The sequence below is a fragment of the Juglans microcarpa x Juglans regia genome, chromosome 1S (assembly GCF_004785595.1).
Source record: "Juglans microcarpa x Juglans regia isolate MS1-56 chromosome 1S, Jm3101_v1.0, whole genome shotgun sequence".
Taxonomy (NCBI): domain Eukaryota; kingdom Viridiplantae; phylum Streptophyta; class Magnoliopsida; order Fagales; family Juglandaceae; genus Juglans; species Juglans microcarpa x Juglans regia.
In genome coordinates, this window is record NC_054595.1 from 13454155 (window position 1) to 13467755 (window position 13601).

Consider the following 13601-nt stretch of genomic DNA (forward strand, 5'->3'; position numbering starts at 1 on the left):
CGGTGTAAGATACATAAAGGGTTGGTGGCAACTGATTAGACAAAGCTGAGTTACGAGACTTCTACTGCCATTGATGGCACGCAGATTAATAAGCTTGCAATCCCTCAATACTGTAAAAAGATGTTGAGGGATGTTCTTGCTGAGATGATCATCACTGATGAGATGCCTTTTACCACGATTGACAAAACAGGCTTTCGTAAATTTGTGCACACGATTGAGCCACGATTTCCCATGCCTTCACAGCATACGTGATGCGCGATTGTTTGAAGAGACATGCCAAGGAGAAAGCAACGATAAAAGAAATGTTTGTTGCCACTGGTTAGAGAGTGTCATTTATGACTTATATATGAACCTCCATACAGAATGTGAGGTACATGTGTGTCACAATGCACTTTATTGACAGTGAGTGGACGCTACAGAAGCTAATTATCGTCTTCGAAGAAATTGTTGATCACAAAGGTTCATCCATTAGTAAGGAGATGGATGACTGTATAAAGGATTGTTCAATCAGAACAGTGCTTTGTATCATAGTTGACAATACCAATGCGAATGACACTGTCGTTGATTGGTTCAGCCGAAATACGATGAAAAAAAGAAGATATCATTCGCGAGCACCAATTTATCCATGTTCGATGTTGTGCTCATATCATCAACCTCATAGTTTCTAAGGGATTGAAGGAGGTTGATTATTCCATTACTAAAGTCTAGAATCTTGTGAGATATGTGAGGGCTTCCCCCCAACAGCTCCACCAGTTTAAGGCAATAGCCAAACAACTTGAGATCCCATCTTCCAGTATGTTACAACTGGACGTTGCGACTCGATGGAACTCTACATACATGATGTTGGATGTAGCGCTGAAGTACCAAAACGCATTCGAGCTGATGGAGGTTGAGGATGGGAGCATGAGGTATGCTTTGCTGGAGTTAATTGGGGGGAGAAAGGGGCTCGGTGTGCCGGACACATTTGATTGGGCTAATGTCAGATATTTTGTTCAATTTTTGAAGTTATTTTATGAAATAAATATGCGGATATCTGTGACAAAATATCCTACTGCGAACATGTACTTCGAGGAGCTCTCGGGACTTTATGACCACTTGCAATTAAGTTGTAATGACAGTGTGGGTTTGTTGAATGCAATGGCTATGAGGATGAACTACAAATATAATAAATATTGGGGGATGTTGAGAAGATAAATAGATTATTATTTATGACTACAATCTTTCACCCTCGATACAAGTTGGCGATTGTAGAATTTTGGATTAGGGACGAGAGCTAAAATGTGATATTGATGATTTATATAGTCATTACAATAGCAGTGGTCAGTCTTCAACCGAAGGTGGTAGCTCCTCATGCCTAACTGGCTCGATATCTTCCTTAGATGACACACATGAACAAAGTTTAAATGTTTTGATGTTAGGACAATATCATCAAAACCATGCATCAAGGAATATTATACAGTGTAAGTCTGAGGTTGAGCGTTACTTTGTGGAAGATTTCGAGTACCTGGTGCAACATTCTAAATATTAACTTGGTAGAAGGTGAATTCTGGCAAGTTTCTAGTCATTTCCGAATAGCAAGGATGTGCTAGCCATTCCTATCACTACAATTGTCTCTGAGTAGGTGTTTAGCACCAGATGACATGTCTTGGATACTTATCGGAGTTCATTGTCTCCGACCATCGTCGAAGCCCTCGTTTGCATACAGAACTGGTTAAGTTCAAGGCCCATTAGAGTGGATAAAGTTGATTCCGAGAGCTATACGCTTGAATCAGATAACTTTATGGTTTTAAATGATCATTTACATAATTTTAATGTTTTCATTATTTAATTTATAATTTATATGATTTTATAGACCTAGCTATGAACCCCTAACTAATTGTGAATGATTTAGACGGACGATAGAGAACCCCCCCAACCCCTTTATTGGTGAGAAACTCAATACCATCATACAAAATTTGTTAGAGTTAGGTGGATGTGAGTTCATAATGTGTCTTATTTTATGTCATGTATCATTTGGCTAGATGGTTTAGAAGTCTATAGTTAAATGACTAAAGAAAGGATAGTGCATCTGATCAGTAAACCTTCATGCAGGAAATCACTATTGAGTCATCAACTCAAATGTATGGACTGTCTGGACTGATGTGAGACTGTGACTATTTGGATAAAATCTATGACATTATTTATATTTTGGCGCTGGAAATTTAAATTTACTATGAATTTTTAGTTTTAAATTTAAATTTATCATTTTCACACATTAAATCACCTATTTTTGTATTGTACTTACTTTTATTATATTTAAATTTTAGCTTTTTAATTTATTTTTTACAGTATTTTAGATTTCTTAATTATTATTTTTACATTATTTTATCCTTTTTTTTTAATAATTTTATACAGGGGTGGCCCAATCTGAATTTCAAATTTGGCCTTCAATATTGGGCCGTGGCCACAGGCCCAATTTGATTAGTGCCCAACAGATTAAGCCCGATCGGAGTCTCGAGCTCTGAACTCTGATCGAAGTCAGAGTTGGAGTGCTTTTTGACCTCCGACTCCAGTCGGAGTCAGAGGTCGGAGGTGGGCATTTTGACTCCATCACTGGAATAGTACTAAGACACTTGTCACTTAGTGAGTTAAGTGTGATTGAATGAATGCAAATCAAGTAATGTGATAGTGCCACCTATGCAAACACCATTCCAACCACCCGAAAGACTTTTTGACCAACCAAAATTGAGCTTCAACCCTAGTGAAACCCCCAGACAATTTGATTTCAATTGAACCCCTAAACCCTCATGACAGCCGAAACCCTAAACCATGATTTCAACCCTTTGTGGCCCAATATTTTATTAAGTATTTAATCACTTGGATTAATCACTTTCACATGCTATTAATCACTCAATTTCTCACTCATGCACCCTTAACCACTCTATTGCATCTTTGTAATCACATTAGGTCATGAAAATTTAGATTTGGGTTTGAACCTAACCGAAACCCCAAAAGGAATCCTTTGAAACTCCAAAATTGAGCCCATTGGTAAGGCCGATCTTTGACCCCACTGAAAGTCACCACTATGGGAGGCTTCTTGAGGAAGTTTCTTCCCTCTTCCAAGGCCTAGACAAGGGCTGACACCACCACTCATTTTAGCCCCCAATGGTCATTTGATGGATGACAAGAAGCCTAGCCAAAGCCTAAGCCATCCACTCAGCCAGAGTTTGTTGCTGCCAACAGTAGTTGTACAACCCCTTGTCCCCTCCAATTTTTGGTTGCCAACCTCCTATCCAAAGGTCATTCAGCCACCCTGATGTTAGCCATCCACCATATATATCACATCTCTTGCCTTTTACACTTCATAATTTGCATTTACAATCCATTTTCTAGAGAGAGAGAGAGAGAGAGAGAGAGAGAGAGAGAGAGACAGTCTTCAAGCAGTTTTCCTGTTAGTTCTTGCTTTATTTTTTCAAAGCCTTTGTAAGTCGATTCTCATAAAACTTCCTTCATATATTTTGTTTCTCTTTGAGTCTAGTTTCCGTTGATATATTTGGGGTAATTGTTCATGGAGTTTTGATTAGTGAAAAGTTGGTTTGAGCATGACAAGGGCATACTGGGCTATAGCCTGGATGTTTGTATGAAACATTGATATTTTGACAAGGTTTTTGATTAAATATTGGGTAGATATTTTTATAGTAAAGAGTTAACATGTTAATATGCAAGTTAGGTTTGGATGTGTTGCATGTTAATAGTTTTTATAAAGAGTTTTGCTGATTTTGCAAAGTTGAAAATTGGATTTAGGACAAAATTTATATGCGAAATGTACATTTTGGTAAGATTTGGAATTAGGATAAATTTTCATATTTCTAAGCACTTAGTGAGAGTTGCTAGCTCTTAGAAATATCTCATTTCAGTTCAAACTTTTTCACGCTATGCTTAACGTTATGTTATGCTTTCGCTTTTAACTTACTGTTGGGATACTTATGTATGTGCGGTGATAAGACTACCATTAATTATATTTATGTCACTTATGCTTACCGTATTTATTATAATATTCCATGCCACGCCATCGGTTATCCGATACATGTTTAAGAGTTACATGTCATGAATCCCGTGTATTTTAGTTGTATGGTTGCCATGATTATAATGTTATGCCATGCCATGTGGTTTAGTTATATGATTGCCATGATTATAATGTTATGTTATGCCATGATATTTAGATATATGTTTGCCACGATTACAATGGTATGCTATGCCATGATATTTAGATATATGCTTGCCATGATTACAATGTTATGCCATGCCATGATATTTAGTTATATGATTACCATGATTACAATGTTATCCCATGCCATGTCATTATAAGCATAGATCATGAACATCTGTGATGTCATGATTACCATATCATGAAGCATAAGAGTCTATCATGAAATATTTGAAGTCAAGCATGAAATATTTATCAAGCTAAATTGTATTATAGTCAAGGAGTATAAGAGGTGCCTGATACCACGGTGAAGGCATAAGTGCTACTAGGTACTACAATGAAGGAGTAAAATCTGTCATAATATAAAGGGTGCTCAGTGTGATGACATGTGAGCTACCTCAATACTCCCATTCTCAATCAAAATGTAGGAATTCAGTTACACGAGCAAGTATGTCATGTTCAAGTCCAGTCACATTATGTTCACATCAAGTCAAGTTAATTTCAATCATAACATGTCCATGTGCAGTCATGTTATTTTCAAGTCAAGTACCTGTTATGCTATTTGTCAAGTCATGTCATGCACGTTCACATTCATGCCACGATGCATCCATATAGTTTTACTATCATGCATGCATATATATATTGTTGGTAGCTTAATAGCATACTTGTTGAGATTTGTAAACAAATCTCAACTTGGTAGTCCAAACTACCATTTTCCATGAATGATAGATGATGTGTTAGGAAGTAGAAGAAAAGTGCATGATTGCCTGGAGAATTTCGAGTGAAGCCGGGGAGGCTCTCAGGGAGATTGAGAGAGAGGATACTTCGTTTTTTAATATCGCTTTTGGACTCAATAGTGGAGCTGTGCGAGCAGCTTTCCATTGAGACTAGAATTATGTTTATCTATAACTAAGGAGTTATAGATTCTAGTACTATGCTTGTTTTGTTACAAACTGGTTAGAACCAAGATGAGAATTTTAGTTATGTGAATAGTATAGATTATGTTATATTTAGGGATATAGCTTCTGGTACATTGTGTATTGCTCAAAGAAAAAAATTATTCGCTGCAAATATTGCATACTACTAAATGCATGCTAGGTGCACTGCATCTTTATTTATTTTGCTGCAATATTTTTCATCTGGCATATGTTCAAATCGAGAATACACGCTTAGCCCGAGTGAGATCCGGGTTGTTGTCGATCAGTTGGTACCCCTAGCACCAGAAATCCTTGTTGAACACTTTACCGAGGAATGAGGGTGCCACCTATGTGATTTTCCCTTGTTATTTATTTGAAATCTATGCATGCATATTTATCGCCATTTCTTACATTAACAGTTGTTATCTTGGGTTTTAACTTTATGAGTTTCCTTGAAATCTCACCATGGTAATCCCACAACGGTGTCACTCCTCAAAATTGTAGATTTTGATTATATGTAGGCTAGGAGGATACTTCGAAGAAGGTGAACAAGTGCAGCCCAAGGATCAGTATGGGGCCTATTCTCAATTAAGAATTCAATCTTTTGTAAAATCACCAATTCATTTGTATTGGGTGACGAGCAATTTATGATTAAGTACAAATTGTGTTAGACGATGAACAAATCATAGTATATAATATTTGACTGATAATGTGGATGTGACTTATGGATAATGTCATTGATGGGCGAGTTATGGATAAATCTCTTGTACTCACATTTCTAGTTTCTTACTAGTACCTTATACTTTTTCCACTGTGACTTTTATACACACGTGCACAAATGAGATGTCTACGTTGTGTAAGGGGGATGAAACTTGTGCGGCGTGACAAATCACAACTTGGGGGCTCCACACTTGTTAATATATGTCATTGCATGATTACAATAAGTTTAGCTCTAGGGTTAACAACTATCTGAGATTTTTATGAATCTCACCGCGATAGTTGAACATTTTGGAGACATGGTTAATGTATATATTTGTAAATCGTTGACAATATTCCAATTTGTGATACTATGTTTGTAACATGACTACTTTATGATTTTGAAAAGTCTAAATTGGGATGTAATTTATCTTATATAAGTTTTATATTACTTTTTCGTTGTGATTATTGCATATTGCTAGCAACATGCTAGGTTCATGCATTTTTTTATTGTCATGAATGCAAGAGGTATATAACCATCGTTACATATCCCAACTCCTCAACTTCCATGAAATCCCAAATGGGCTAAGGTCGTCACAACTGTTTATACCATCATTTAATTTAGGGTCAATTTGTTTCATTGTAAAACTATTTTTGAAAGAATAATTTTGGGTGCAATCCAATATAAGGCTTCCCCATGCACGACTAAATGAAACGGTGAGTTTTAATTAATTTAAACGTTGCCGTTTAATACTTGCCTTAAACCCCTGTTAAGTCTCGTCTCCCCCAAACCCTCCCCCCCCCCCCAAAAAAAAAAAAAAAAAAAAACCCCTGCTAGGTCTCGTCTCCCCCAAACCCTAGCTCCCCCCCCCCCAAAGAGCTGACCCTCCCTCACTACTCGAAGGGGTGCTCTCTCTCTCTCTCTCTCGTTTTCTTTAAGCTTAGTACGTTTGTATGAATTAGCTGTTGGTGTAGTAGTAGTACTAGAACCATTTTAACTCCTCTGAATTAGGAATAATCGAAATCTATAGCATTGATGAAAGTGATGGGGCTCTCTCTCTCTCAAATCTGGTATTTCTTCTTTCTTATTTTGATTTCAGAGGGTAAATATTGTCGTTAAAATCGTTTTTGGGTTTGATTTTGATTTCTGAGGGTATTTCTTCTGGAGGATTTTGATTTCAGAGGGTATTTCTTCTTGAGGATTTTGATTTTGATTTCTCGTTAAATTTTATCCCATCTGGTATTTTCACGTTAAAATCCTTTTCTCCCATTTGGTATTGTAACGTTAAACTCTAGGTGTATGAAGATCTTCACTGCCTTTTGAGAGAACCGGGTGGCCCTTGAAAGTGTGATGGCACTTGTTTTTTGTTGCAGGCATATCGAAAGATGAATTGCTTTTTCATTGAGTTGCTTGTGTTTCGCTTTGGCTGTTTAATTCATTTTCATATGTTGCCCAGCAAAGATTCCTTTCTCCATGTTTATATTCTCTGCTTGTCATATTGCAAATATTCATAGTGAGGTAATGATTATTTCTTCCAAGTTATCCAGCGATGATTATTATTTCACTTTATGTCTCTAGCTTGTCTTCAATTTATTTCAATGATTATTTCACTTTATGTTTTTGTGATATAATTTTAAATATTGCTTCACTTCTAGTATCTTTCTATCATGTTCATAAATGGCATAACATTATGCTCGTGTGCTAGCTTCTAATATTTATTCTTGTATGAAGGCATCGGTGGAGCACAATGCAGGGGAACTAAAGCAATATACTGAGAATCTTTACTAGGGTTGATGTTGTGGCTGCATTGTTAGTTTACTGGTCTAATTTAAAACAATAAAGTTTCTGGTTTGGGTCTGGTGCAGAGTCCCTATGATGGCAACCCTTTAGCTTCTGTTACTCTTGGTGAAGGCCAGATTGTTGACAAAGAAACCTGGATGATCATGGAATTTTTTATTTGCAAGCTTCAATTTTAATCTCATTTTGGTTGTTAGGATCAAGATCAAATGATGATTAATGTTGTTAATGTTGTGTTGGGGACTTAGCTCTTTTGCCAAGTTTGTAACTGTTGTAGTTAGACTGGTCACTTGTAAGTGTTGTAAGCATCTAATATCACTTTATGTGCTACATTGTACCATTATACCAGACTTGTGAGTTTATAATAAATTTTCTGCTTTTGTGGTTTTATTTATATAACAATGTATTGTCCAACAACCATACTTCATAAGCAAATTTTTTGTGCGCAGTAATACTAAAAACTGCACTTCATTCATAAAGTAGCATCTTTGAGAATACATCATCAAAAACTTGAAACCAACATAGAATAGCAACTCTCAAAATACATTATCAAAAACTCAAAACCAACATAGAGTAGCAACTCTCAAAATACATTATCAAAAACTCAAACAACATAGAGTAGCAACTCTCAAAATACATTATCAAAAACTCAAAATCCAAAACATCAATTCGGGGAGGGGTTCATCAACTGAGTAAGTTGATCATGATGTTGAGGATCCATCTATAACACCTTATCCATTCGTAAAAATCACCAAACTCTAAATTAACAACCACAAAAATAAACTCGAAATACTTTAAAAAAAAACATGTACTTACTTAAAAACTGCATACCTGTGAAATGACACTTTGTTGTGAGCCAGTCACTAACACAGCCTCTGTAAAAAGTGTACGGCCACTCGTGATGTTGTCATTTTTCGTTTGTTTCTTTGTCTACAATTCAATATATACATTTTCTTAAAAATCAAATTAAAAACTCAACATATTAAATACAAATGAGAAATACCATTGGGAAAAAAAAGTGAGTGAGAGAGAGAGATAAGAATAGAATACATTTCTTTTCTTGCTATTGTCACAGGCATCAGATTGGTTATTTTTAGTACGTCGCTTTCCCATAATCTTCTCAAGTGGATGTGCTCTTCTCTTCGATGGAGGTTTCCCTTTGCCTCTATCAACTCGAGGACTCAAAACCTTTTTTGAACTTCCAACCTCAACATCATGTCCCTCAGTACTAGTTTGCGCAAGTGTGGGTTGGGTCTTTGTTTTTGTGTACTGCAAATTCATTGCTCGTAACTTTTGTGTCATATCTGTTGCATTATCATCACATTTTGCTGCATCTGTAGCTACTTCATAACATAACTTAATCAACATAGAGTACCTACTAGCAGCTGGTTTACCACTCAAATCATCGTAACTACTCCGAATGAGAGCATACCTACGTTTAATGTCCTTTCTCCATCTGTCCATAATGTATTTTGAAGGCAATACTTGGACATCCCGCACTGAGAAAATTGCAAGAATATGCCTACATAAAATGTCTCTCATCTCAAATAGGCCACACATGCACTTCGCCTCACATTCATCCTCATTGAAGTATACTTGATATGTAACCCGCTTAATAAAGTCCTCGACTTGCAGTTGGTCATTAACTTGATATGTCAAAATTGCCCCCTTCTTTCTTGATGAGAATACAATGTGAATAGATAATCCCTAGGATTTGGGACTGTACTCCTTAAACTTAGAGTTAGTATACAATTCTTGAATTTGCTTCTCCTCAGGTAAATGGTTTATACACGGGATTGTGCAGTTCCATGAATGAAAGTCTGCTGTTACCTCATTCTCTACTTTCTTCCTCAGTGCATTGTCAAACTGATCAACAAACTCTTTCAACGTTGTCCCCGAATGCACAAATCTATCAAAGAATGCATTCATTACTCCTTTGAGTTGTGCTCATCCCAGCCCAAAATGTATCTTTTAGATATACAGGAATCCAATGCATTCGCTCACGATATAGACTTTGAAGCCATACATGGTCGTGCAAGTTGTAAGTATTAAGAAACACCTCCCAGGAAGCCTCTAACTCGTCGGGAGTCTGACAATCATAAACATATTTGTGCAATGCCGTCTTCAAACCACAATTGTATTGGGAATGTGAACCCAACTTCTCAGGTAGTTTTCGCATAATATGCCACAAACAATATCTGTGCTGGGTGTTTGGAAAAACTATTTCAATAGCATTTTTCATGACCATGTCTTGATCAATGATGATAGCTTTTGGCGCTCTCCCATCCATGCATTTCAACCAAGTTTCAAATAACCAGACAAACGTTTCAGTATTTTTACTTGATATCAAACCTGCACCCAACAATATGGATTATCCATGATGATTAACACCGACAAAAGGGGCAAATGGCATACCATATCGATTTGTTAGGTACGTTGTATCAAATGTCACAACATCCCCAAAATACCCATATGCTGGTCTGCTCCGTGCATCAGCCCAAAAAATATTTTTTAATTTTCCATCGTCATCTAAATCCATCAATGAGTAAAACCCCTCATTCTTATACTGCATTCTCACGAAATAATCCCTCATTGCTATAGCACCTCCTTTGCCAAGTCTAAGGTGACGGGCCTTGTCAATATAATTTAATGCATATTTCTCAATAAATGGTAGTTTATCGAATCCACCAGCCTCGACAACCAATGCACTGAAACTTTTTGCCATACCTATGCCTACCTTGTCATTAATGTCTAGTTGCCTCTTGACAGAATCATCAATAGCTCAATTACATCTAAAGAATCTTGCCTTTCTTGGACTTAAGCCATGGTTGTGTGCATTTTCCATAGTATTTATGCGCAACAACTCACCAACCAAGACTACATTAATTCCCGCCTTACATTCAGTCTTGGTTGTCAGACGTGGTTTAGTGAGATTAATACTAAGATTCCTTACCTTCCCACCATGCTCACAGCCAAGTGTTATATATTTAACACTACCATCTTGATTCCTTCTATTTCGTTGGGTCATTATTCCAAACCTAGTCTATTTCCCATATTTCTTATAGTACTCAGTGAGTTCCGCCTCAGTTTTAAAAACCATCCCAGTTGTTGGCTCTGAAACCTCCTCATCATCATTACAGCTGGACGTTGGCTCTAACATCCCCTCATCATCATTACATCCCGACGTTGGCTCTAACACCTCATCTCCAGCATTAGAGCCTGTTGTCGGTTCTAAAAGCTCATCTTCAGAAAACAACGATCGCTGAGTATATGTGGTGGGTTCAACCTGATTACTTTTGCCACTTGCTTCCATCCTGTTCATGACTACTAGATTAAAGCATGATTGTAAGACAACAACAAAACAACATACAAACCTAGGAAATTAAAGCAACAACGTTGATAAGCAAATTAAAATAATAAAAACGTAAGGATGAGGAAGAGCATGATTGCAAGAACAACAAATTAAAGCAACAACAATATTTTAGTACACAAAACAACAAGTGTAGCGGAATTGATTGTCTCCACAAAGGAAAAGGTGAAATGATAAAGGAAAATGTGAAATGACCAAATTAGGAGCAAGAAAGCTTTCTGCACATTGATTGGGCACTCAAAAGAAAAGAAAATGGGAAAAGAAAAAGTGGGGATACATCCCTATCGAAATGGAAGTCAAAAGTTGTTTACGTTGAGAAGTAAAAGGAAGGAATTTCAAATCATACCCTTGGAAGAACTTTAAAAGTTGAATCAGATAGGAGAACTTGTTGCTTTTGCCTCCTTTTCTTACCCTCAAAATTTTAAAATGCAAAATAAATATGATAGTTGGCCTAAAAGAAATAAAGTGAGGTTTTTCACACACCACAGAATCTCAGAGAGAAAGCTTGGGATATCTGAATGCTTCAGAAGTGAAGGAGAAGGGGTCAAAAATGGTGGAGGAGAAGGACGTCTATCGGGAGGGATAATTGCTGGATTGGAGGGAATTTATTGAAAGGGGCAGTTTTGATATTTCATAACATAAATTTGAGATGAATTTATTGAAAGCCCAGTAGTCTGCACGCAGTCCACCTAACGTGGACTGCACCTAGCAATTCCCTTTTTGAAAATGGTTTGCATAGTTTTCTGGTATTTGGATGCGCTTGGGAAAGTAAATCAACGGAAAGTAGTTTCAACTGAAAAATCAAGCTTCTTTTTTGGACCGGAAACCAATTTCCAATCTTGCACGATAGCTCTCAATTATCAAACAATACCACTATTCCTGAACTCGATTTCCTCTCTCTCCTCGTGTTCCTTTCCTCACCTCCCTTTTTTTTTTTTCCTTTTATGGAGGGGATATTTGGGCTCCTTGTCCATCCAGGCCCATAAATGGGAAGCTAGCCCAGAACCTTTATCTTAAGGACCAAGAGGGCCACGTCTGGAAAGTCCAAGGAGTATAATCGTAGGGCAGATAACTATTATGAGGTTGGAACACTGATCCACAAGTGGAGATAACGATCCAGAAGGAGATAACCCTTATAAAGTAGGAGTTATCATCCCTCCCGATTAGCAAGGGACAAGAGGTTACAAATATCTTCATTTTATATACACTTATCTTTATACTGTTACTGACTTAACTTATGCATCGGAGTCTACCTAGGGTGATCAGCGCCGTCTCTTCACTGCTACAGGTTGGTGGTGTGAAACATGTCTTTTACAGTTTAATTTGTAACTTTTTTTTAAGTTATAATATTTTTTGACATTTTTGTATTTTTTTTCTTTTGTTTCTAAGTTTTATTTTTATTTTTAACATTTTTGAAGCTGTAAATTTTTTTATATAAAAGTTTTAAAAGTTTTAATTTTATGACATGTGACATAATAATTAATAGTTTAATTCCTAACAGAATGATTAAACTAATAAAAGCATAGAGTAAAAAGTTCAATTAAGATGGACAAAGAGCAATTTGACTTTAAAACAAACCGCATATACTAATTTTGTATTTAACCCTATTTAGTACATAAAAAATTATGTTATAGAAGTAAAAGCATATTACATCTATCACAAAACAAATTTACATTTATGCAATAGATTATCCGCGCCAAACAAGAAAACACGTTTTCAGAAAAATGCTCTCATTTGACAACCAAACACCAGAAAATCATTTCTTCTCTCCAAAAACAAAGAGGGGCTACGTCACCAAATTAAGTCCCTATGCATGTGGTAATTGATGATCAGTAAATGCATGCAATGAGAGATGATATAAAGGGCTGAACTTGGGAATTAATTTGAATATCGTGTCGGATCCTAAGATCTAGTCCCTCGGAATTTGACTCAATCTGCAGGCAATATTGTCCGTTGAAGAGTGAGGGATTGCTTGAAAAATAAGATGAGATGAGAAATTTGTAAATAGTAGTGAAATGATTTGTGAATAGTAGTGAAATGGTTTGAGTTATGATGTTTTATGAGGTTTTGGGAAAGAAGAAAGAAAAAATTGAATGAAAAAAATTTATAAAGTTAATATTGTTAGAATATAATTTTTGTTTGGGAATTTAAAAAAGTTGAATTGTTCGTATGTTTTGTTTGGAAGTTTGGGAAACTCGTAATGATTAGGTAATGATTAAATGAAAAAGTTGAAGATTTGAAATTGAAAAGTGTTTGTGTTTGAGTGATGTTTGGAAGGAAATGAGATGAGATTAAAGAAGATAAAACTATTTCATCTTCCAAACAACCCTGGAGGCTTGAAGAAGATTTCCAAGGCAAGAAAAATAGTTGTTGAGAAAAAACAAAATGAGTTTGAAGCTTAACGTATATAGACTAGTTCCTGTAATTCAGTTGAACAATACTAATTGCTCCATAAATGTTGTGAGACATATTTTGTATGTCTAGTTCTCTCCCACTCTAGGTCTAGAGTTTGATTTACCTAATTGTCACTAGAATTGTTCATCCGGGCTGGATTTTTACCCGGCCTGGTCTGGAACCCGGGAAATCGGATTCCGGTTCCGGACTCCGGCCCGAAACAAATCTGAGCCGAAACCC